The sequence below is a fragment of the Chionomys nivalis genome, chromosome X (genome assembly GCF_950005125.1).
Source record: "Chionomys nivalis chromosome X, mChiNiv1.1, whole genome shotgun sequence".
Lineage (NCBI taxonomy): Eukaryota > Metazoa > Chordata > Mammalia > Rodentia > Cricetidae > Chionomys > Chionomys nivalis.
Genome location: NC_080112.1, coordinates 19,499,352 through 19,524,928, shown reverse-complemented (window position 1 = coordinate 19,524,928; position 25,577 = coordinate 19,499,352). Strand labels below are relative to the sequence as shown.

General features: G+C 42.2%; 1 pseudogene; it reads left to right on the top strand.

The window, feature by feature from the left end:
• The first annotated feature begins 80 nt into the window (after positions 1-80).
• The window catches only part of LOC130867534 (uncharacterized), an 80,739-nt pseudogene continuing 55,242 nt past the window's right edge, over positions 81-25,577 (top strand).

The window sequence follows — 25,577 nt, the reverse complement described above, 5'->3', positions numbered from 1 at the left end:
TTGGTCTTTCTAAATGACTTCCTCCTCTGTCTAACCTGTTTCTTTCTTTGGGTATTTTCGTATCCTAATCTCTGAAGGCCATGATCATGCGTTCAGATATTTCCGACAGGCAGCAGCAGGGAAAAGTAATGGTGAAATGCATTTTGCAAAGATATTTATCATAGGATAAATATCAAGTGAAAGAAGGTTTGTAAGGAAACTGACACATAAACAGAAAAGTTTACACAATTCTGTCTGGAGACACTCTGAAACTCAGGTCTCCGGAAGGCAGAGCTGAACTTCATAGTGTTAGCTCTGCAGATAGTGTGTGCCCTTGTCATGTAGTAGGAAGACTATGCTGTACACTGGACAGTCATGAATGTCTTTCTGTTTGTGAGTACCACAAATTGCCAAGCATTCCCTGTGTGCTCTGGTAGAAAATATGGTGCAAAGATCAGAGGGCTGCTTGTCCAAGTTGTTTTTCTTATTTTTACCTTCTGAAACACTGGGTTCAAACCCACATTAAGCTTGGTGGCAAGCTTACATAGTCACTGGGCAATCTCATTAACTTCAAACATACCCTATTTCACATAAGGATATCCCATGCTTGGCATTCATAGAATGTAGGCCATTTCATAAAGTAAAAGAAATTTGCTTGCAAATGGGTAGAACTAGAAAAGGTCATCCTGAGTGAGGTAACCCAGACCCAGAAGGACAATTATTGTATGTACTCACTTATAAGTGAATATTAGCTGTAAGGTAACCATGATGCAATCACAGGCCCAGAGAGGATAACCATGCTACAATCACAGGCTCAGAGAGAAGCTAATTAACAAGGGGTCACAATGGGGCTTGAGAACCTCACTGTGAAAGGGTAATAGAATAGATATCACTGATGGATGGGAGAGGGGTCTAGATGGGGGCAAGGAATGGGAACAGGATGGATCAGGTAAGGGGAAAATGGAGAGAGAGTACCGAGAACGACAACTGGCTTCTGGGACATCTCTGGGATGAGCTATAAACCTAGTAAAATGAAAACTCCCAGCAATCTATGAGGTAACCCATTCCTCTCCATCATGCCTTGTACTCCATTCACTCTTCCTCCTCTGTTTCTCTTCAGAAAAGGGTGGGCCTCCCATGGATTTCAGTCAATCATGGAATATCAAGTTGCAGTGAGACTAGGCATCTCCTGTTTTATTTAGGCTGCATGAGGTAATCTGGTAGGCAGGAAGGGTCCCAAAAGTAGGCAACAGCATCAGAGATAGCCCCTGTTGCCATTGATAGGAGTCCCACAAGAAGACCAATCTACATGGCTGTAACACACACACACACACGTACACAGAAGGCCTAGGGTTTCTGATTTTCCTTGTTAGATTTACATAACTTTATTCACCAGGGCTATGTCTAACCACAAAGACCTATTTCCTGCATCTCTGCTTCTCTATGGATTCCCTACTTAATCCCATTAAAGCCAGGCCTACCAGAATAATCTGCAATCCTCAAGTCCTCACAGTGGATGAGTATATTATACATTGGAATTCCCTGTTGCTTTTGACCATATCTTACTCTTCTGTTTAATCCTAATGCTCTTAATAGTAGTTCTCATCATATAGTTTCTATACCAGCTTTCCCTGATGGATCCATAAGACATAAACTCATGTTCTTGTCCTCTTCAAAGTCCCAAGTCCTATCTGTGGGAACACAGATTAAGCACTAATTTCCTTGATGATTTTCCCCATAACCTCTTCTGCTCTGTGCCATTTCCATACTCCTTGGCTTTGCTCTGGTAACACAAGTTCATTCACTGGCTTTCTCTGCCATGTATCATAAGAAAAGATCTTGCTCCAGTACCTTGATATGATACCTACTTCTCAATACACACTCTGCTAAGCCATTTTCCTGCTGCAAAAACCTCAGCTGTCAGAGTTATTTTGATGTCCCCAGTCCTATTTATGATCACACAGTTATGTAACTGCTTTGCCTTGTGAGTGCCCCTATTCCATATACACCTCCTTTGTCTCCAAATACAAAGCCCTAGACCTGAATGCAGAATCAGTCATCAGTTTTCCTCATGACACTCAACTCACCTCTGCTATCTCTGGACTAGCCAACTGTACATTGGCTTTGCATGGGAATTTTCCAAGAATAACACTTCACAGCCTCAAAACCACACTTCTAACCCAACCAGTAGTCATGCAACTCCTACATCAGATTTCTTTTATTTTTATTTTTATTTTTATTCTTTTTTTTATTGAAAAAAAAAATTTCCGCCTCCTCCCCGCCTCCCATTTCCCTCCCCCTCCTCCCGCCCCTCTCCGCCTCCCACCACTCCTCTTCTCCTCCCTCTCCAGTCCCAGGAGCGGTCAGGGTTCCCTGCCCTGTGGAAAGTCAAAGGTCCTCCCCCCTCCATCCAGATCTAGGAAGTTGAACATCCAAACTGTCTAGGCTCCCACAAAGCCAGAACCTGAAGTAGGATCAACACCCCGTGCCATTGTCCTTGGCCTCTTGTCAGCTCTCATTGTCCGCCATGTTCAGAGAGTCCAGTTTTATCCCATGCTTTTTCAGTCACAGTCCAGCTGGCCTTGGTGAGCTCCCAATAGATCGGTCTGACTGTCTCAGTGGGTGGGTGCACCCCTCGTGGTCCTGACTTCGTTGTACATGTTCTCCTTCCTTCTGCTCCTCATTAGGACCTTGGGAGCTCAGTCCGGTGCTCCAGTGTGGGTCTCTATCTCTATCTCCATCCATCGCTAGATGAAGGTTCATAGCCAGGAGGATAACTATATGTTTTTCCTTGGGTTTGTCCTCTTGTTTAGCTTCATTAGGACCACAAATTATAGACTCAGAGGCCCCCTATCCATAGCTAGAAACCAATTATGAGTGAGTACATCCCATGATCTTCTTTTTGGGTCTGGGATACCTCACTCAGGATAGTATTTTCTATTTCCTTCCATTTGCATGCAAAATTTGAGAAGTCATTGTTTTTTACTGCAGAGTAGTACTCTAATGTGTATATATTCCACACTTTCTTCATCCATTCTTCCATTGAAGGACACCTAGGATGCTTCCTGGTTCTGGCTATTACAAATAATGCTGCTATGAACATAGTTGAACAAATGCTTTTGTCATATGATAAGGAATCTCTTGGGTATATTCCCAGGAGTGGTATTGCTGGGTCCAGGGGTAGGTTGATCCCAATTTTTTTGAGAAACCACCACACTGATTTCCAAAGTGGTTGCACAAGTTTGCAGTCCCACCAGCAATGGATGAGGGTACCCCTTTCTCCACAACCTCTCCAGCAAAGGCTATCTTTGGTGTTTTTGATTTTAGCCATTCTGACAGGTGTAAGATGATATCTCAAAGTTGTTTTGATTTGCATTTCTCTGATCGCTAAGGAGGTTGAACATGACCTTAAGTATCTTTTGGCCATTTGAACTTCTTCTGTTGAGAATTCTCTGTTCAGTTCAGTGCCCCATTTTTTAATTGGGTTAATTATCATTTTAATGTCAGTTTCTTGAGTTCTTTATATATTTTGGAGATCAGACCTTTGTCTGTTGCAGGGTTGGTGAAGCTCTTCTCCCAGTCAGTAGGGTGCCTTTTTGTCTTAATGACAGTGTCCTTTGCTTTACAGAAGCTTCTCAGTTTCAGGAGGTCCCATTTATTCAATGTTGCCCTTAATGTCTATGCTGCTGGGGTTATACATAGGAAGCAATCTCCTGTGCCCATATCTTGTAGGGTACTTCCCATTTTCTCTTCTATCAGGTTGAGTGTGTTCAGATTGATATTGAGGTCTTTGATCCATTTGGACTTGATTTTTGTGCATGGTGATAGATATGGGTCTATTTTCATTCTTCTACAGGTTGACATCCAGTTGTGCCAGCACCATTTGTTGAAGATGCTTTCTTTCTTCCTTTTAGCTCCTTTATCGAAAATGAGGTGTTCATAGGTTTGTGGGTTAAAATCCGGGTCTTCTATACGATTCCATTGGTCGACTTCTCTGTTTTTATGCCAGTACCACGCTGTTTTCATTACTGTAGCTCTGTAATAGAGTTTGAAGTCAGGGATGGTAATGCCTCCAGAAGTTCCTTTATTGTATAAGATTGTTTTGGCTATCCTGGGTTTTTTGTTTTTCCATATAAAGTTGATTATTGTCCTCTCAAGATCTGTGAAGAATTTTGATGGGACCTTGATGGGGATTGCATTGAATCTATAGATTGCCTTTGGTAGAATTGCCATTTTTACTATGTTGATCCTCCCAATCCAAGAGCAAGGGAGATCCTTCCATTTTCTGGTATCCTCTTCAATTTCTTTCTTCAAAGACTTAAAGTTCTTGTCAAATAGATCTTTCACTTCCTTGGTTAGAGTTACCCCAAGATATTTTATGCTGTTTCTGGCTATCGTGAAAGGTGATGATTCTCTTATTTCCCTCTCTGCTTCCATATCCTTTGTGTATAAGAGGGCGATTGATTTTTTTGGAGTTGATCTTGTATCTGGCCACATTACTAAAGGTATTTATCAGCTGTAGAAGTTCTTTGGTGGAGTTTTTGGGGTCGCTTAAGTACACTATCATATCATCTGCAAATAACTCAAGTTTAACTTCTTCCTTTCCAATTCGAATGACCTTGATCCCCTTATGTTGTCTTATTGCTATTGCTAAGACTTCAAGAACTATATTGAAGAGGTATGGGGAGAGTGGACAGCCTTGGCGTGTTCCTGATTTTAGTGGGATGGCTTTAAGTTTCTCTCCATTTAATTTGATGTTAGCTGTCGGCTTGCTGTAAATAGCTTTAATTATATTTAGGTATGGCCCTTGTATCCCTAATCTCCCAAGACTTTTATCATAAAGGGATGTTGAATTTTGTGAAATGCTTTTTCAGCATCTAATGAAACGATCATATGGGTTTTTTCTTTCAGTTTATTTATATGATGGATTACATTGATAGATTTGCATATGTTAAACCAGCCCTGCATCTCTGGGATGAAGCCTACTTGATCATAATGGATAATTTTTCTAATGTGTTCTTGGATTCGGTTTGCCAGTATTTTGTTGAGGATTTTTGCACCGATGTTCATGAGTGAGATTGGCCTGTAATTCTCTTTCTTGGTTGAGTCTTTGTGTGGTTTTGGTATCACAGTTACTATAGAGTCATAGATGGAATTTGGCAATGACTCTTCTGTTTCTATATTGTGAAATACATTAAGGAGTATAGGTATTAGGTCTTCTTGGAAGTTCTGGTAGAATTCCGCATTGAAACCATCTGGTCCTGGACTTTTTTTGGAAGGGAGGTTTTTGATAACAGCTTCTAATTCTTCACGACTAACAGGTCTATTTAGGTTGCTTACCTGGTCCTGGTTTAACTTTGGTATATGGTATTCATCTAAAAAAGTGTCCATTTCTTTAACATTTTCCAGTTTTGTGGCATACAGGCTTTTGTAGTAAGATCTAATGATTGTCTGAATTTCCTCTGTGTCTGTGGTTATGGCCCCCTTTTCATTTCTGATCTTATTAATTTGCAAATTCTCTCTCTGCCGTTTGATTAGTTTGGATAGGGGTTTATCAATCTTGTTGATTTTCTCCAGGAACCAGCTTTTTGATTCATTGATTCTTTCAATTGTTTTCTGTGTTTCTATTTTGTTGATTTCAGCCCTTAGTTTGATTATTTCCAGTCTTCTAATCCTTCTAGGTGAGTCTGCTTCTTTTTTTTCTAGAGCTTTCAGGTGTGCTGTTAAGTCTCCAATGTGTGCTTTCTCTGTTTTCTTTAAGTGGGCACTTAGTGCTATGAACTTTCCTCTCAGGACTGCTTTCATAGTGTCCCATAGGTTTGAGTATGTTGTTTCTTTGTTTTCATTGAATTCAAGGAAGACTTTAATTTCTTTCTTTATTTCTTCCTTAATCCAAGTATGGTTCAGTAGTTGACTGTTCAGTTTCCATGAGTTTGTAGGCTTTCTGGAGGTAGCATTGTTGTTGAATTCTAGCTTTAATCCATGGTGATCTGATAAGATACAGGTGGTTACAGATATTTTTTTGTAACTCTGGATGTTTGCTTTGTTACCGAGTATGTGGTCAATTTTCGAGAAGGTTCCATGAGCTGCAGAGAAGAAGGTATATTCTTTCCTATTTGGGTGGAATATTCTATAGATGTCCTTTAAGTCCATTTGATTCATTACCTCCAATAATTCTCTTATTTCTCTGTTAGGTTTCTGTCTAATTGACCTGTCCATTGGTGAGAGAGGAGTGTTAAAGTCTCCTACTATTAATGTGTGTGGTTTGATTGCTGCCTTGAGTTTTAGCAATGTTTCTTTTATGTACGTAGGTGCTTTTGTATTAGGGGCATAGATATTCAGGATTGAGACTTCATCCTGATGAATTGTTCCTGTTATGAGTAGAAAATGTCCCTCTCCATCTCTTCTGATTGATTTAAGTTTGAAGTCAACTTTGTTAGAAATTAGTATGGCCACACCTGCTTGTTTCTTAGGTCCATTAACTTGATACACCTTATCCCAACCCTTTACTCTGAGTAGGTGTCTGTCTTTGTAGTTGAGGTGTGTTTCTTGTAAACAGCAGAATGTTGGATCCTGTTTTCGTATCCAATCTCTTAGTCTGTGCCTTTTTTTTTCTTTTTTTTTTTTTATTCTTTTTTACTTAAAATTTCCAACTGCTCCCCGTTTCCCATTTCCCTCCCCCTCCTCCCACATATTGCCCCCTCCCCCTGCTCCCCTCCCCCTATCCCCACTCCACTTCTCCTCCCCCTAGTCCACTCCCCCTCCCTCTCGATACTGAAGAGCAGTCCAAATTCCCTGCTCTACATGAAGACCAAGGTCCTCCCACTTCTATCTAGGTCCAGGAAGGTGAGCATCCAAACAGGCTACGCTCCCACAAAGCCAGTTCATGTATTAGGATCGAAACCTAGTGCCATTGTCCTTGGCTTCTCATCAGCCTTCATTGTCCGCCTTGTTCAGAGAGTCCAGTTTTAACCCATGCTTATTCAGTCCCAGTCCAGCTGGCCTTGGAGAGCTCCCAATAGATCAGTTCCACTGTCACAGTGGGTGGGTGCACGCCTCGTGGTCCTGATTTCCTTGCTCATGTTCTCCCTCCTTCTGCTACTCATTTGGACCTTAAGAGCTCAGACGGTTGATCCAAATTGGGTCTCTGTCTCTCTCTCGATCCATCGCCAGATGAAAGTTCCTGTGCCATTCTCCTTGGTCTCTCGTCAGCTCTCATTGTCCACCACATTAAGAGAGTCCGGTTTTATCCCATGTTTTTTTCAGTAGCAGTCCAGCTGGCCTTGGTGAGCTCCCAATAGATCGGCCCCCCTGTCTCAGTGGTTGGGTGCACCCCTCATGGTCCTGACTTCCTTGTTCATGTTCTCTCTCCTTCTGCTCCTCATTATAACCTTGGGAGCTCAGTCCGGTGCTCCAGTGTGGGTCTCTGTCTCTATCTCCATCCATCGCTAGATGAAGGTTCTATGGCGATATGCAAGATATTCATCAGTATGATTATAGGACAGGTTCATTTCAGGTTCCCTATCCTCAGGTGCCCCAATGAACTAACTGGGGACATTGCCCTGGGCTTCTGGTAGCCATTCCAGGTTCAAGTCTCTTGCCAACCCTTAGGTGGCTCCCTTAACTAAGGTATGAGTTTCCCTGCTCTTCCATCCAACCTTCCTTTACCCCCAATCACCCCGATTCCCCCAGTTCCCCTCATCCTCTCCTTCACACTTTTCTCTCTCCATCTCCCCTCATCCCCATCCCACCCCACCCCCCAAGATTCCCATTTTTTTGCCCATCAATCTTGTCTATTTCCCATAGCTGGGAGGATATCTATATGTTTTTCCTTGGGTTTACCCTCTTGTTTAGCTTCTTTAGGATCACAAATTATAGACTCAGTGGCCCCTATCCATGGCTAGAAACCAATTATGAGTGAGTACATCCCATGATCTTCTTTTTGGGTCTGGGTTACCTCACTCAGGATCGTATTTTCTATTTCCATCCATTTGCATGCAAATTTCGAGAAGTCATTGTTTTTTACTGCAGAGTAGTACTCTAATGTATATATATTCCACACTTTCTTCATCCATTCTTCTATTGAAGGGCATCTAGGTTGCTTCCAGGTTCTGGCTATTACAAATAATGCTGCTATGAACATAGTTGGACAAATGCTTTTGTCATATGCTAGGGCATCTCTTGGGTATATTCCCAAGAGTGGTATTGCTGGGTCCAGGGGTAGGTTGATCCCAATTTTTCTGAGAAACCGCCACACTGATTTCCAAAGTGGTTGCACAAGTTTGCAGTCCCACCAGCAATGGATGAGGGTACCCCTTTCTCCACAACCTCTCCAGCAAAGGCTATCCTTGGTGTTTTTGATTTTAGCCATTCTGACAGGTGTAAGATGATATCTCAAAGTTGTTTTGATTTGCATTTCTCTGATTGCTAAGGAGGTTGAGCATGACCTTAAGTATCTTTTGGCCATTTTAACTTCTTCTGATGAGAATTCTCTGTTCAGTTCAGTGCCCCATTTTTTAATTGGGTTAATTATCCTTTTAAAGTCTAGTTTCTTGAGTTCTTTATATATTTTGGAGATCAGACCTTTGTCTGTAGCGGGGTTGGTGAAGATCTTCTCCCAGTCAGTAGGCTGCCTTTTTGTCTTAATGACAGTGTCCTTTGCTTTACAGAAGCTTCTCAGTTTCAGGAGGTCCCATTTATTCAATGTTGCCCTTAATGTCTGTGCTTCTGGTAGTCTGTGCCTTTTTATAGGTGAGTTGAGTCCATTGACATTAAGTGATATTAATGACCAGTGGTTGTTAACTCCGGTCATTTTTTTAGTTGTAAATTTTTTGTTTTTCCCTTCTTTGTGTTGTGCTGGTGAAGGGTCTCTAGTTGTCTGAGATATTGTGGTCATTGTTGGACTCCTTGGTTAGTGATTTTCCTTCTATTACTTTCTGTAAGGCTGGATTTGTGGCTACGTATTGTTTAAATTTGTTTTTATCCTGGAAAATTTTGTTTTCTCCATTTATAGTGAATGAAAGTTTGGCTGGGTATAGTAGTCTGGGCTTGCATCCACAGTCTCTTAGTTTCTGCAGTACATCTATCCAGGACCTTCTGGCTTTCATTGTTTCCATAGAGAAGTCAGGTGTAAGTCTGATAGGTTTACCTTTATAAGTAACTTGGCCTTTTTCCTTTGCAGCTCTTAATATTCTTTCTTTGTTCTGTATGCTTTGTGTTTTGATTATTATATGGCGAGGGGATTTTCTTTTTTGATCCAGCCTATTCGGTGTTTTGTATGCTTCTTGAACCTTCGTAGGTATATCTTTCTTTAGGTTGGGAAAGTTTTCTTCTATAATTTTATTAAATATATTTTCTGGAATGTTCAGATGCGCTTCTTCCCCTTCTTCTACTCCTATTATTCTTAGGTTTGGTCTTTTTATTGTGTCCCATATTTCCTGAATGTTTTGTGATGAGAGTTTGTTGGCCTTGCTGTTTTCTTTGATCAGCGTGTTTATTTTCTCTATGGTATCTTCAGAATCTGAGATTCTTTCTTCTATCTCTTGTATTCTGTTGCTTATGCTTGTTTCTGTAGACTCTATTCGTTTACCTAGATTTTCCATGTCCATCCAGCCTTCTGTTTGTGTTTTCTTCTTTGCCTCCAATTCAGTTTTCAAGACTTGAACTGTTTCCATTATCTGTTTGATTGTTTTTCCTTGGTTTCCTAGGGTATCATTCACTGATTTACTCAATTCTTCAAACTTTCTGTTATACTTCTCATCCATTTCAATAAGGGCATTTTTTACATGCTGTTTAAGGGCGTCAATCACTTTCATAAAGTCAATTTTTTCTACTTCTTCATGATTAAGGTGTTCATGTCCTCCTGTTGTGAGGTCGCTGGGTTCTGGTGGTTTCATATTATTTTTCAGATTGTTGGGTGAATTCTTGCATTGGCGCCTGCCCATCTCTTTCTCCGAATGCTCTCCTATGGATCTTCTTTTACAGGATCAGGTTTCCTTGCCTACTGTTGTACCTTCCCAGTGATGGTACTCCCCAGTGATGGTTTTCCTGGTGCTCCAGTGATGTCTCTCCTGGTGACAATATCAGATCTCCGTGCCCAATGATGGCTCTCCTGGTGCCAAGATCCGCTCTCCTTGCTGGTTGGGTAGTTCGTAAGCAAAGCTCCTACCTTGCTTGGTGCAGGCAGGCCAGTGAAACAAAGGAACTCCCGTCCGCCTGTTTGCCCTGAGGATTTGCCCCCAGCGCCCAGACAGCCTGAGCTAGGTGTTGTTATGTGCCCAAAGAAGGAAGGGGGCAGAGGGAAGAAGGGTTCTGGATGCAAGCTGCGTGGGATAGGAACAGAGAGGCAGTCTGCAGGGAGTAGAGTCTCTGCAGGGAGCCCAGGAGGGATGGGGGTGGTTGAGGAACTTCTGAGTTCCCTGTCCGGGGCTGCTGCTGCGTCACAAACTCACCCCAATGATGTCTCTCCTGGTACCGAGCTCAGATCTACGTGCTGTCGGGTAGTTCATAAACAAAGTGCCTACCTTGCTTGGTGCAGGCAGGCCAGTGAAACAAAGGAACTCCCGCCCGCCTGTTTGCCCTGAGGATTCGTCCCCAGTGCCCAGACAGTCTGAGCTAGGTGGTGTTATGTGCCCAAAGAAGGAAGGGGGCAGAAGGAAGATGGGTTCTGGATGCTAGGTGGGTGGGATAGGAACAGAGAGGCAGTCTGCAGGGAGTAGAGTCTCTGCCGGGAGCCCAGCAGTCAGATTTCTTCAAATCCAAATTCATCTGATCCATCTCTACACTTCAGTTCGACCCCGTGTTTGCAGGAATCTAACACATGATTGGCTTGGTGTGCTCTCTCAGTCTTTCTGCATCAGTGCTTCCCAGACACTCAGATCTATCTGTGGAGATGCAGCTCCTGAAACAGATTTCCCTGATAAGTTCTGCAAAAAGACATTCTCTATGGTATCCACTATCCAATGCCTGCCATCAGATGCACAGTAGGCATATTGGCTGTGCCTGATGGAATTACCCTCAGCCTGTCACACTTTCTTGTTTAATGTCTAGCTGTGTGTTTTCAGATAGCAGGACATATTTTGCTCTCAAAAAGAAAAAAAAAACCCTTGTCTGGAAGCAGCTTTTAAAACTGTAGAGTAAGTCCAACTAATGCATGTCCCACAGTGGTCATACCTTATAAATATTCTCAGTACAGAGATATGTCAAATCCACAACCCAATGTGTAATTTGGGATTGCCAATTTAGATATACACATATAGTATTCTCAGATTCCTTGAACCTTTTCAGCCTCTGTGACTTGCATCCTCTTACGTTTAGATCTGCTCATTCAGATCTTGTTTCTTTCCATGCCACATTACTATAGAATCAAGAAGATCTGTGCTATGTGCACTATTAGGCTTCTCTGTAGTCACACAGCTCTGGCACTTTCTCTTCCTAGTGATTCCCTCTCTGTTCCACTCAGACAACAGCTTGGATGTCCCAATTTAAAAAGCTGGTGCATGGGGCTGGAGAGATGGCTCAGAGGTTAAGAGCATTACCTGCTCTTCCAAAGGTCCTGAGTTCAATTCCCAGCAACCACATGGTGGATCACAACCATCTGTAATGAGGTCTGGTGCCCTCTTCTGGCCTACATACAGACAGAATATTGTATACATAATATATAAATATTTGAAAAACAAAAGCTGATGCATGGCTAAGAATGAGTAAATGGCTTTTTGTTTTCATTGGATGAGAGCCACAAAACTTGCTCCTACAGGGCCATTCCCACATTTCAACTTCTAGCTCTTGTCACCCAACTGTTGCTCTGGATTTATCTAAGAAGTACCCTCAGAAACCTTTCCACTTGGGATGTATTAACATTATCCTGTTTAGCTCTGGAAACATAGATCTCTCACTAGGTCTGCTTGGTGGGATCCTCTGAGCTCCACCACAGCGTGTCACAGCCTAGAACTACCCATTTAGTTCCTGCACCAGGTTTCCCTGATTCTCTTCCAGAACCCAGGCTGTGTAGACCACATCTACTTTTTTAGGAATAGCTCCCTTTCATTGCCTATGCCAAATTTGCAACAAAATTTCAACAGAAGTTTGTGTGGCAGCTTTATCCCCACAGTCTTAGGCATAGCTTGGTTTGTAGCTCCTTAGTTTAATTCTCCTTCACCATTCCCCAGAGCCATGCCTACCTGTATCATCTGCACACTCCGAGTGTTGATATGCAGGTCATACATCAGATTATTCTGGTGATCTTTACCTATTTTCACTGGCCAGTGTTATCCATTTACTCCCAACAGTGTCTGTGACAAAACATTTCCTGTATCATCTTTCCCTCGTCTTGTCTTCAGAAACAGGTCTGCCTGTATCATCTCCACACTGACACACACTAGTGCAATAAGTTCAGATTATGCACCAGTTTGTATTGATGCATAACTACCCTGCCAGTACCCATACTCTATAGTCTTTAGTTCCAACACAGTTAAATGCATAGAATATATAACTGGCTTGCCTAGTTTACTAGTACCATCCCTCCCCACACTCATACATTGCTCTTTTGTAGCAGATCTCACAGAATCGGTGAGATCTTCCCCTGCAGCATCCTCCACTCAAAACTAAGCCTCCTTCAACCGTCTGTCCAGTCCAAGGCTTCTCTGTAATTTCATCTATTATGCATCAAGTTTTCCTGGTGATCTCTACATAACCTCACCTGCTTTTGTCATTCCAACTCTCCCAGAAGAAGCTTCAAGGCACCCGCATCCAAATTTCCTAGTGAGTTCTGTTGAATCCAGAACTCTTGGATATCTCTGTACTCCAAGACCTACTTGCAGTGCTTTTATTGCTCACCAAATTTTCCTTTTGAGTTCCTCTTAAGGTTGACTGCCAGTACCATCATTACACTTTGAGATTTTGTCTAGTCTTGAGGCTGCAGCACTGGCTTTCCTTGGTCAGTTCTGGTGAAAACAACACCACCTGGACCATCTCCATAATCTAGATTCTAACATTCTCACTTGCACAGTTCATGAAAACGTTTGCCTGATAATGGTCATCAGAAAGTTTTCCCTAGCACACAGCTGCCTCACTTACTGATGGGATGAAATGATATGATCAACAACCACTTTGGAGGAAAAGGTTTATTTCAGCTTAGACATTCCAGCTCCAGTCAGGAACCTCAAGGCAAGATCTGACATTGAGGTCATAGAGGGGAGTTGGTCACTAGTTTTAAATCCATGGGTGACAAAGCTTGCTTTTTAAAATATAACTCAATACAACCTGAACAGGTGTGATAGGAACTCTAATTGTCTGGGCTCTGAAATATCAAACATTAATCAAGAAAATGTTCCACAATCTCCATTATAGGCCAAGCAGATAGAAACATATTTTTCAGTTAAGTTTACTTTCTTACAGATGACCCTAGTTTATGTTAAGTTGGCAAATTATTAATCAACACCACTGAATACTTACCAACTTCACATACGTTCTTCACTATTAAGCCATAATATTTCCTTTCATGGTTATTCCCTAGGCCTCAATTAATATTGTGATACTTAAAAATACATAATTGTAAAAGCCCTTCAGTTTGAACAAATTAAAATACTGAAAAATTTCATTTTGTTAAAAATAATTAAAACCTCTTCAAAAGTCCATAGACTCTTATCTCTTGGCTCCTGTAAGACAAAAATAAAACTAAATCCAAAATCAAATTAAATGCACTCTTAGTCTGAAGGCGAAGAATAAGGAAAGAGTTTGATCAAACTAAAGTAAAAAAAAACTGTAGCAGGGTAAACCACTTAGTTTTCAATGTATGGAACTCAATCACAACCTTCTGGACTTCACAGAGATTAGGTAACTCTGGCTCTGTCATCAAAAGCCAAAAACGTTATCTCACTGTTGAGTCCAGGTCCACTCTAGACCTGCCACTGCCCTTGGTCATACCCTGTCCTTGCATCTGCACCACACTGGGGTCCAAAATACAAGTGAGGTTGTACCTTTTCCAATAGCCTCTCCTCAGGTTTTTTCAGGGCTTCTGATCTTACATAATAGTGCCAAGGCTCAGCTTCTATCCATGTCTTCTTTAATCCTTCTTCCTTCACTGCAGGTAAGGTTGCTCCTTCAAAAAATGCTCTCTTCTAGGACCCTAAGAGAGACATACATGGATCTAATCTACATTGGAAGTAGGAAAAGTCAAGATCTCCTGAGTAAATTGGGAGCATGGGTTCACAGGAGAAGGAAGAAGGGGAGGAAGAAGGAAGCGACAGGATCAGAGAAAAATATATCTCAACAAAAACAATAAAACAAGAAAAAGAAACAAAAAGGCCTTCTGACCTCTCACAGAGTCAAACTTCAGATGCTCTCTGTACAGTAAGATCCAAAGAATCACACCCACCAGATCCACTTCCACACTCCCACAATCAGTTCAGAACACACAGATCATGAAAGAATTTGCATGATGAGCTTCCCAGAACTTTGGACACTTTATAATCTCCACTGGCATAGTCCAGGATCCTGACAAGCAACTTTTGCTCCACTGTTGACTTCATCATTCACACAGAATACCAAATAAGACCATAAAAGAAATTGCCCCTAGCACAGAATAATGAAAACATTAAGTTCACAGACTGAAGAATGAGATAAGACTCTCAAGAGAAATTCTATAAGACACATATGAGTGTGTTTTATAAACCAATCAGAATAATATCTGCTTTCTTATTGGAAACTTAAAAAATAAGAACATGGAGTCGTATGCTTCATATTCTAAAACAACATGAATGCCAACCTAGAGTACTGTACCCAACAAAGCACAGTGGCTATGTGCTACAGTTATAGGAGAAACAAAAATTTCACATTATATTAAATATATGCCATTATCCTTCAGGCCCATCAAACCAGACTTCTGGGGAAATCTGAAGTGAAGACAAGAATAATAAAAACAAAGAGATTATTAGAAGAACACAAATGTTGTTCTAACTATGGAAACTCAAAATAAGTCTAAGAAAATCGTGGATAAAAACAAATAACAAAATGACAGCATCAACACAGACCTTGTCATAATAACTTTAAATAGTAATGACCTTATAACTCCAACCAAAACCACATGTAAATTGAACAAGTTAAGAAACAAAATCCATCTTACTGTTATCTACACAAAACTCATCTTACTGTCAAATATAGATGGCACCTTAAATAAAAGTTTGGAAATTATATTCCAAGCAAATTACATCAGGAAACAAGTAGGTGTTGATAGTTTAATGTTTTTTTTAATGGTTTCTTTTTTTTATTAATTAATTTATTTAATTATTAAAGATTTCTGCCTCTTCCCCGCCACCACCTCCCATTCCCTCCCCCTCCCCCAATCAAGTCTTCCTTCCTCCTCAGCCCAAAGAGCAAGCAGGTTTCTCTGCCGTGTGGGAGGTCCAAGGACCACCCACCTCCATCCAGGTCTATTAAGGTGAGCATCCAAACTACCTGGGCTCCCACAAAGCCATTACGTGCAATAGGATCAAGAACCCATTGCCATTGTTCTTCAGTTCTCAGTAGTCCTCATTGTCCATTATGTTCAGCGAGACCGGTTTTGTCCCATGCTTTTTCAGACCCCGGCCAGCTGGCCTTGGTGAGTTCCCGATAGAACATCCCCATTGCCTCAGTGTGTGGGTGCACCCCTCGCAGTCCTGAGTTCCTTGCTCGTGCTCACTCTCCTTCTGCTCCTCCTTTGGGTCTTGAGACTTCAGTCCAGTGCTCCAATGTTGGTCTCTGTCTCTGTCTTCTTTCATCGCCTGATGAAGGTTAATATTCAGGAGGATGCTAATATGTTTTTCTTTGGGTTCACCTTCTTATTTAGCTTCTCTAGAATCACGAATTATAGTCTCAATGTCTTTTATTTATGGCTAGAAACCAAATATGAGTGAGTACATCCCATGTTCCTCTTTTTGGGTCTGGCTTACCTCGCTCAGGATAGTGTTTTCTATTTCCGTCCATTTGTATGCAAAATTCAAGAAGTCATTGTTTTTTACTGCTGAGTAGTACTCTAATATGTATATATTCCATACTTTCTTCATCCATTCTTCCATTGAAGGGCATCTAGATTGTTTCCAGGTTCTGGCTATTACAAACAATGCTGCTATGAACATAGTTGAGCATATACTTTTGTTGTATGTTTGGGCATCTCTTGGGTATATTCCCAATAGTGGTATTCTTGGGTCGAGAGGTAGGTTGAACCCGACTTTCCTGAGAAACCGCCACACTGCTTTCCAAAGTGGTTGCACAAGTTTGCATTCCCACCAGCATGGATGAGTGTACCCCTTTCTCCACAACCTCTCCAGCAGAGGCTATTATTGGTGTTTTTGATTTTAGCCATTCTGACAGGTGTAAGATGATATCTTAATGTTGTCTTGATTTGCATTTCCCTGATTGCTAAGGAAGTTGAGCACGATCTTAAGTGTCTTTTGGCCATTTGAACTTTTTCTGTTGAAAAGTCTCTGTTCAACATAACACCATCCAGCTCAGTATGTCTGGCGCTGGGGGCAAATCCTCAGGGCAAGTAGGCAGGCGAGACCTCCTTTGTCTCACTGGCCCGCCTGCACCAACCAAGGTAGGCGCTTTGTTTACGAACTACCCAACCTGCACGGAGATCTGATCTCGGCACCAGGAGAGACAGCAGTGCGGTGAGTTTGTGACTGGACAGGGAACTCTGAAGTTCCTCATCCCCCTCCCTATACTCCCCGGGCTCCCTGCAGGGGCTCTACACCCTGCATACTGCCTCTCTCTTCTTGTCCCACCCAGCTTGCATCCAGAACCCTTCTTCCTTCTGTCCCCTTTCCTCTTTGGGCACATAACACCATCCAGCTCAGTCTGTCTGGCGCTGGGGGCAAATCCTCAGGGCAAGCAGGCAGGCGAGACCTCCTTTGCTTCACTGGCCCGCCTGCACCAACCAAGGTAGGCGCTTTGTTTACGAACTACCCAACCTGCAAGGAGATCTGATCTCGGCACCAGGTGAGACAGCAGTGCGGTGAGTTTGTGACCAGCAGAGGTGGAAGCAGCCCTGGACAGGGAACTCTGAAGTTCCTCATCCCCCTCCCTATACTCCCCGGGCTCCCTGCAGGGGCTCTACCCCCCCATACTGCCTCTCTCTTCTTGTCCCACCCAGCTTGCATCCAGAACCCTTCTTCCTTCTGTCCCCTTTCCTCTTTGGGCACATAACACCATCCAGCTCAGTCTGTCTGGCGCTGGGGGCAAATGCTCAGGGCAAGCAGGCAGGCGAGACCTCCTTTGTCTCACTGGCCCGCCTGCACCAACCAAGGTAGGCGCTTTGTTTACGAACTACCCAACCTGCATGGAGATCTGATCTCGGCACCAGGAGAGACAGCAGTGCGGTGAGTTTGTGACCAGCGGCAGCGGAAGCAGCCCTGGAAAGGGAACTCTGAAGTTCCTCATCCCCCTCCCTATACTCCCTGGGCTCCCTGCAGGGGCTCTATACCCCGCATACTGCCTCTCTCTTCTTGTCCCACCCAGCTTGCATCCAGAACCCTTCTTCCTTCTGCCCCCTTTCCTCTTTGGGCACATAACACCATCCAGCTCAGTCTGTCTGGCGCTGGGGGCAAATCCTCAGGGCAAGTAGGCAGGCGAGATTTCCTTTGTTTCACTGGCCTGCCTGCAACAAGCAAGGAGAGACATCACTAGAACACCAGGACAGCTATCACTGCAGAGAGCCATCACTGGGAAGGTACATCAGTAGGCAAGGAGACCTGATCCGGTAAAAGAACATCCAGAGGGGAGCATTCGGAGAAAGAGATGGGCAGGTGCCAATGCAAGAATTCACCTAACAATCTGAAAAACTATATGAAACCACCAGAACCCAGCGACCTCACAACAGGAGGACATGAACACCTTAATCATGAAGAGGTAGATAAAATTGACTTTATGAAAGTGATTGACGCCCTTAAACAACATGTAAAATATGCCCTTATAGAAATGGATGAGAAGTATAACAGAAGGTTTGAAGAATTGAGTAAATCAGTGAATGATACCCTAGGAAACCAAGGAAAAACAATCAAACAAATAATGGAAACAGTTCAAGACTTAAAAACTGAAATGGAGGCAAAGAAGAAAACACAAACAGAAGGCCAGCTGGACAGGGAAAATCTAGGTAAACGAATAGAGACTACAGAAGCAAGCATAACCAACAGAATACAAGAGATAGAAGAAAGAATCTCAGATTCTGAAGATACCATAGAGAAAATAAACACGCTGATCAAAGAAAACAGCAAGGCCAACAAATTCTCATCACAAAACATTAGGGAATATCGACACAATAAAAAGACCAAACCTAAGAATAATAGGAATAGAAGAAGGAGAAGAAGCGCAGCTCAACGGTCCAGAAAATATATTTAATAAAATTATAGAAGAAAACTTTCCCAACCTAAAGAAAGATATACCTATGAAGGTTCAAGAAGCATACAGAACACCGAATAGGCTGGATCAAAAAAAAACATCCTCTCGCCATATAATAATCAAAACACAAAGCATACAGAATAAAGAAAGAATACTAAGAGCAGCAAAGGAAAAAGGCCAAGTTACTTATAAAGGTAAACCTATCAGACTTACACCTGACTTCTCTATGCAAACCATGAAAGCCAGAAGGTCCTGGATAGATGTACTGCAGAAACTAAGAGACCATGGATGCAAGCCCAGACTACTATACCCAGCCAAGCTTTCGTTCACTATAAATGGAGAAAACAAAATTTTCCAGGATAAAAACAAATTTAAACAATACGTAGCCACAAATCCAGCCTTACAGAAAGTAATAGAAGGAAAATCACTAATCAAGGAGTCCAACAATGACCACAGTAACTCAGACATCTAGAAACCCTTTACCAGCACATCTCAAAGAAGGGAAACACACAAAATCTACTACTAAAAAAATTGACCGGAGTTAACAACCACTGGTCATTAATATCACTTAATGTCAATGGACTCAACTCACCTATAAAAAGGCACAGACTAAGAGATTGGATACGAAAACAGGATCCAACATTCTGCTCTTTACAAGAAACACACCTCAACCACAAAGACAGGCACCTACTCAGAGTAAAGGGTTGGGATAAGGCTTATCAAGTAAATGGACCTAAGAAAGAAGCAGGTGTGGCCATACTAATTTCTAACAAAGTTGACTTCAAACTTAAATCAATCAGGAGAGATGGAGAGGGACATTTTCTACTCATAACAGGAACAATTCATCAGGATGAAGTCTCAATCCTGAATATCTATGCCCCTAATATAAAAGCACCCACGTACGTAAAAGAAACATTGTTAAAACTCAAGGCAGCCATCAAACCGCACACATTAATAGTAGGAGACTTTAATACTCCTCTCTCACCAATGGACAGGTCAAGTAGACAGAAACCTAACAGAGAAATAAGAGAATTATTGGAGGTAATGAATCAAATGGACTTAACAGACATCTATAGAATATTCCACCCAAATAGGAAAGAATATACCTTCTTTTCTACAGCTCATGGAACCTTCTCAAAAATCGACCACATACTCGGTAACAAAGCAAACATCCACAGTTACAAAAAAATATTAATAACCACCTGTATCTTATCAGATCACCATGGATTAAAGCTAGAATTCAGCAACAATGCTACCCCCAGAAAGCCTACAAACTCATGGAAACTGAATAGTCAACTACTGAACCATACCTGGATTAAGGAAGAAATAAAGAAAGAAATTAAACTCTTCCTTGAAGACAATGAAAATAAAGAAACAACATACTCAAACCTATGGGACACTATGAAAGCAGTCCTGAGAGGAAAGTTCATAGCACTAACTGCCCACTTAAAGAAAACAGAGAAAGTACACATTGGCGACTTAACAGCCCACCTGAAAGCTCTAGAAAAAAAAGAAGCAGACTCACCTAGAAGGGGTAGAAGACTGGAAATAATCAAACTGAGGGCTGAAATCAACAAAATAGAAACACAGAAAACAATTGAAAGAATCAATGAATCAAAAAGCTGGTTCCTGGAGAAAATCAACAAGATTGATAAACCCCTATCCAAACTAATCAAACGGCAGAGAGAGAATTTGCAAATTAATAAGATCAGAAATGAAAAGGGGGCCATAACCACAGACACAGAGGAAATTCAGACAATCATTAGATCTTACTACAAAAGCCTGTATGCCACAAAACTGGAAAATGTTAAAGAAATGGACACTTTTTTAGATGAATACCATATACCAAAGTTAAACCAGGACCAGGTAAGCAACCTAAATAGACCTGTTAGTCGTGAAGAATTAGAAGCTGTTATCAAAAACCTCCCTTCCAAAAAAAGTCCAGGACCAGACGGTTTCAATGCGGAATTCTACCAGAACTTCCAAGAAGACCTAATACCTATTCTCCTTAATGTATTTCACAATATAGAAACAGAAGAGTCATTGCCAAATTCCTTTTATGAAGCTACAGTAACTCTGATACCAAAACCACACAAAGACCCAACCAAGAAAGAGAATTACAGGCCAATCTCACTCATGAACATCGAAGCAAAAATCCTCAACAAAATTCTGGCAAACCGAATCCAAGAACACATTAGAAAAATTATCCATTATGATCAAGTAGGCTTCATCCCAGAGATGCAGGGCTGGTTTAACATATGCAAATCTATCAATGTAATCCATCATATAAATAAACTGAAAGAAAAAACCCATATGATCGTTTCATTAGATGCTGAAAAAGCATTTGACAAAATTCAACATCCCTTTATGATAAAAATCTTAGAGAGATTAGGGATACAAGGGTCATACCTAAATATAATTAAAGCTATATACAGCAAGCCGACAGCTAATATCAAATTAAATGGAGAGAAACTTAAAGCCATTCCACTAAAATCAGGAACACGCCAAGGCTGTCCACTCTCTCCATACCTCTTCAATATAGTTCTCGAAGTTTTAGCAATAGCAATAAGAGAACATAAGGGGATAAAGGAGATTCAAATTGGAAAGGAAGAAGTTAAACTTGCATTATTTGCAGATGATATGATAGTGTACATGAGCGACCCCAAAAACTCATCCAAAGAACTCCTACAGCTGATAAACGCCTTTAGTAATGTGGCAGGATACAAGATCAACTCCAAAAAATCAGTTGCCCTCTTATACACAAAGGATCTGGAAGCAGAGAGAGAAATAAGAGAATCATCACCTTTCACGATAGCCACAAACAGCATAAAATATCTTGGGGTAACTCTAACCAAGGAAGTGAAAGATCTATTTGACAAAAACTTTAAGGCATTGAAGAAAGAAATTGAAGAGGATACCAGAAAATGGAAGGATCTCCCTTGCTCTTGGATTGGGAGAATCAACATAGTAAAAATGGCAATTCTACGAAGGGCAATTTATAGATTCAATGCAATCCCCATTAAAATCCCATCAAAATTCTTCACAGATCTTGAAAGGACAATAATCAACTTTATATGGAGAAACAAAAAACCCAGGATAGCCAAAACAATCTTATACAATAAAGGAACTTCTGGAGGCATTACCATCCCTGACTTCAAACTCTATTACAGAGCTACAGTAATGAAAACAGCGTGGTACTGGCATAAAAACAGAGAAGTCGACCAATGGAATCGTATAGAAGACCCGGATTTTAACCCACAAACCTATGAACAACTGATTTTTGATAAAGGAGCTAAAAGTATACAATGGAAGAAAGAAAGCATCTTCAACAAATGGTGCTGGCACAATTGGATGTCAACCTGTAGAAGAATGAAAATAGACCCATATCTATCACCATGCACAAAACTCAAGTCCAAATGGATCAAAGACCTCAATATCAATCTGAACACACTCAACCTGATAGAAGAGAAAATGGGAAGTACCCTACAACATATGGGCACTGGAGATCGCTTCCTATGTATAACCCCAGCAGCACAGACATTAAGGGCAACATTGAATAAATGGGACCTCCTGAAACTGAGAAGCTTCTGTAAAGCAAAGGACACTGTCATTAAGACAAAAAGGCAGCCTACTGACTGGGAGAAGATCTTCACCAACCCCGCAACAGACAAAGGTCTGATCTCCAAAATATATAAAGAACTCAAGAAACTAGACTTTAAAAGGATAATTAACCCAATTAAAAAATGGGGCACTGAACTGAACAGAGAATTCTCAACAGAAGAAGTTAAAATGGCCAAAAGATACTTAAGGTCATGCTCAACCTCCTTAGCGATCAGAGAAATGCAAATCAAAACAACTTTGAGATATCATCTTACACCTGTCAGAATGGCTAAAATCAAAAACACCAAGGATAGCCTTTGCTGGAGAGGTTGTGGAGAAAGGGGTACCCTCATCCATTGCTGGTGGGACTGCAAACTTGTGCAACCACTTTGGAAATCAGTGTGGCGGTTTCTCAGAAAAATTGGGATCAACCTACCCCTGGACCCAGCAATACCACTCTTGGGAATATACCCAAGAGATGCCCTATCATATGACAAAAGCATTTGTCCAACTATGTTCATAGCAGCATTATTTGTAATAGCCAGAACCTGGAAGCAACCTAGATGCCCTTCAATGGAAGAATGGATGAAGAAATTGTGGAATATATACACATTAGAGTACTACTCTGCGGTAAAAAACAATGACTTCTCGAAATTTGCATGCAAATGGATGGAAATAGAAAATACGATCCTTAGTGAGGTAACCCAGACCCACAAAGAAGAACATGGGATGTACTCACTCATAATTGGTTTCTAGCCATGGATAGGGGCCACTGAGTCTATAATTTGTGATCCTAAAGAAGCTAAACAAGAGGGTCAACCCAAGGAAAAACATATAGATATCCTCCCAGCTATGGGAAATAGACATGACTGATGGGCAAAAAATTGGAATCTTGGGGGTGGGGTGGGATGGGGATGAGGGGTGATGGGGAGAGAAAAGTGTGAAGGAGAAGATGAGGGGAACTGGGGGAATCGGGGTGATTGGGGATAAAGGAAGGTTGGATAGGGGAGCAGGGAAACTCATACCTTAGGTAAGGGAGCCACCTAAGGGGTGGCAAGAGACTTGAACTTGGAATGGCTACCAGATGCCCAGGGCAATGTCCCCAGTTAGTTCATTGGGGCACCTGAGGATAGGGAACCTGAAATGAACCTATCCTATAATCATACTGATGAATATCTTGCATATCGCCATAGAACCTTCATCTAGCGATGGATGGAGATAGAGACAGAGACCCACACTGGAGCACTGGACTGAGCTCCCAAGGTTATAATGAGGAGCAGAAGGAGAGAGAACATGAACAAGGAAGTCAGGACCATGAGGGGTGCACCCAACCACTGAGACAGTGGGGCCGATCTATTGGGAGCTCACCAAGGTCAGCTGGACTGCTACTGAAAAAACATGGGATAAAACCGGACTCTCGGAATGTGGCGGACAATGAGAGCTGACGAGAGGCCAAGGAGAATGGCACAGGAACTTTCAACTGTCGATAGATCGAGAGAGAGACAGAGACCCAAATTGGAGCAATGGTCTGAGCTCTTAAGGTCCAAATGAGGAGCAGAAGGAGGGAGAACATGACCAAGGAAATCAGGACCACGAGGCGTGCACCCACCCACTGTGACAGTGGGACTGATCTATTGGGAGCTCTTCAAGGCCAGCTGGACTGGGACTGAATAAGCATGGCTTGAAACTGGACTCTCTGAACATGGTGGACAATGAAGGCTGATGAGAAACCAAGGACAATGGCACTAGGTTTCGATCCTAATACATGAACTGGCTTTGTGGGAGCTTAGCCTGTTTTTTTTTTTTTTTTTTTTTTTACTTATTTATTTATTTTTATTCTTTTTTAATTAAAATTTCCACCTGCTCCCAATTTCCCATTTCCCTCCCCTCCTCCCAAATATTGCCCTCCCCCCACTTCCCTCCCCCTATCCCCACTCCTCTTCTCCTCCCCCCACTCCATTCCCCCTCCCTCTCGTTACTGAAGAGCAGTCCAAATTCCCTGCCCTACGGGAAGACCAAGGTCCTTCTATCTACGTCCAGAAAGGTGAGCGTCCAAACAGGCTAAGCTCCCACAAAGCCAGTTCATGTATTAGGATCGAAACCTAGTGCCATTGTCCTTGGCTTCTCATCAGTCTTCATTGACCGCCATGCTCAGAGAGTCCGGAATCAACCCATGCTTATTCAGTCCCAGACCAGCTGGCCTTGGTGGGCTCCCAATAAATCAGTTCCACTGTCACAGTGGGTGGGTGCATCCCTCGTGGTCCTGATTTTTTGCTCATGTTCTCCCTCCTTCTGCTCCTCATTTGGACCTTAAGAGCTCAGACCGTTGCTCCAAATTGAGACTCTGTCTCTACCTCGATCCATCGCCAGATGAAGGTTCTAAGGTGATATGCAAGATATTCATCAGTATAGGATAGGGTCATTTCAGGTTCCCTCTCCTTAGTTGCCCAAGGTACCAGCTGGGGACATATTCCTGGACACCTGCGAACCCCTCAAGAGTCAAGTCTCTTGCCAACCCTAAGATGGCTCCCTTAGATAGGATATATACTTCGCTGCTCCCGTATCCATCCTTCCTATATCCCAACCATCCCAATCCTCCGAGCTCCTCCCATCCTCCCCTACCCAAGAGATGCCACATCAAATGACAAAACTATCTGTTCAACTATGTTCATAGCAGCATTGTTTGTAATAGCCAAAACCTGGAAACAACCTAGATGCCCTTCAATGGAGGAATGGATGAAGAAAGTGTGGAATATATACATATTAGAGTACTACTCAGCAGTAAAAAACAATGAGTTCTCGAATTTTGCGTGCAAATGGATGGAAATAGAAAACACTATCCTGAGTGAGGTATCCCAGACTCAAAAAGAGGAACATGGGATGTACTCACTCATAATCGGTTTCTAACCATAAAATAAAAGACATTAAGCATATAATGTGTGATCCTATAGAAGCTAAATAAGAAAGTGAACCCAAAGAAAATCATATAGTCATCCGCATGGAGAGGGGGAAGTAGACAAGATTCCAGGGCAAAAACTGGGAACTTGCGGGTGAGGTGGCATGGGGCAAAGGGGAAATGGGGCTTAGCCTGTTTTGATGCTCACCTTCCTGGGCCTGGATGGAAGTGGGAGGACCTTGGTCTTCCTGTAGGGCAGGGAATTTGGACTGCTCTTCAGTATCGAGAGGGAGGAGGAATGGACTGGGGGGAGGAGAAGAGGAGTGGGGATGGGGGAGGGGAGTGGGGGGAGGGGGCAATGTGTGGGAGGAGGGGAGGGAAATGGGAAACGGGGAGCAGTTGGAAATTTTAATTAAAAAAGAATAAAAAAAAAGTCTCTGTTCAGCTCAGTGCCCTATTTTATAATTGGATTGATTAACCTTTTACGGTCTAATTTCTTGAGTTCTTTGTATATTTTTGATATCAGACCTTTGTCAGTTGCGGGGTTGGTGAAGATCTTCTCCCAGTCAGTGGGTTGCCTTTCTGTCTTAGTGACAGTGTCCTTTGCTTTACAGAAGCTTCTCAGTCTCAGGAGGTCCCATCTATTCAATGATGTCCTTAGTGTTTGTGCTGCTGGGGTTATATGTAGGAAGTGTTCTCCTGTGCCCATGTGTTGTAGAGTACTTCC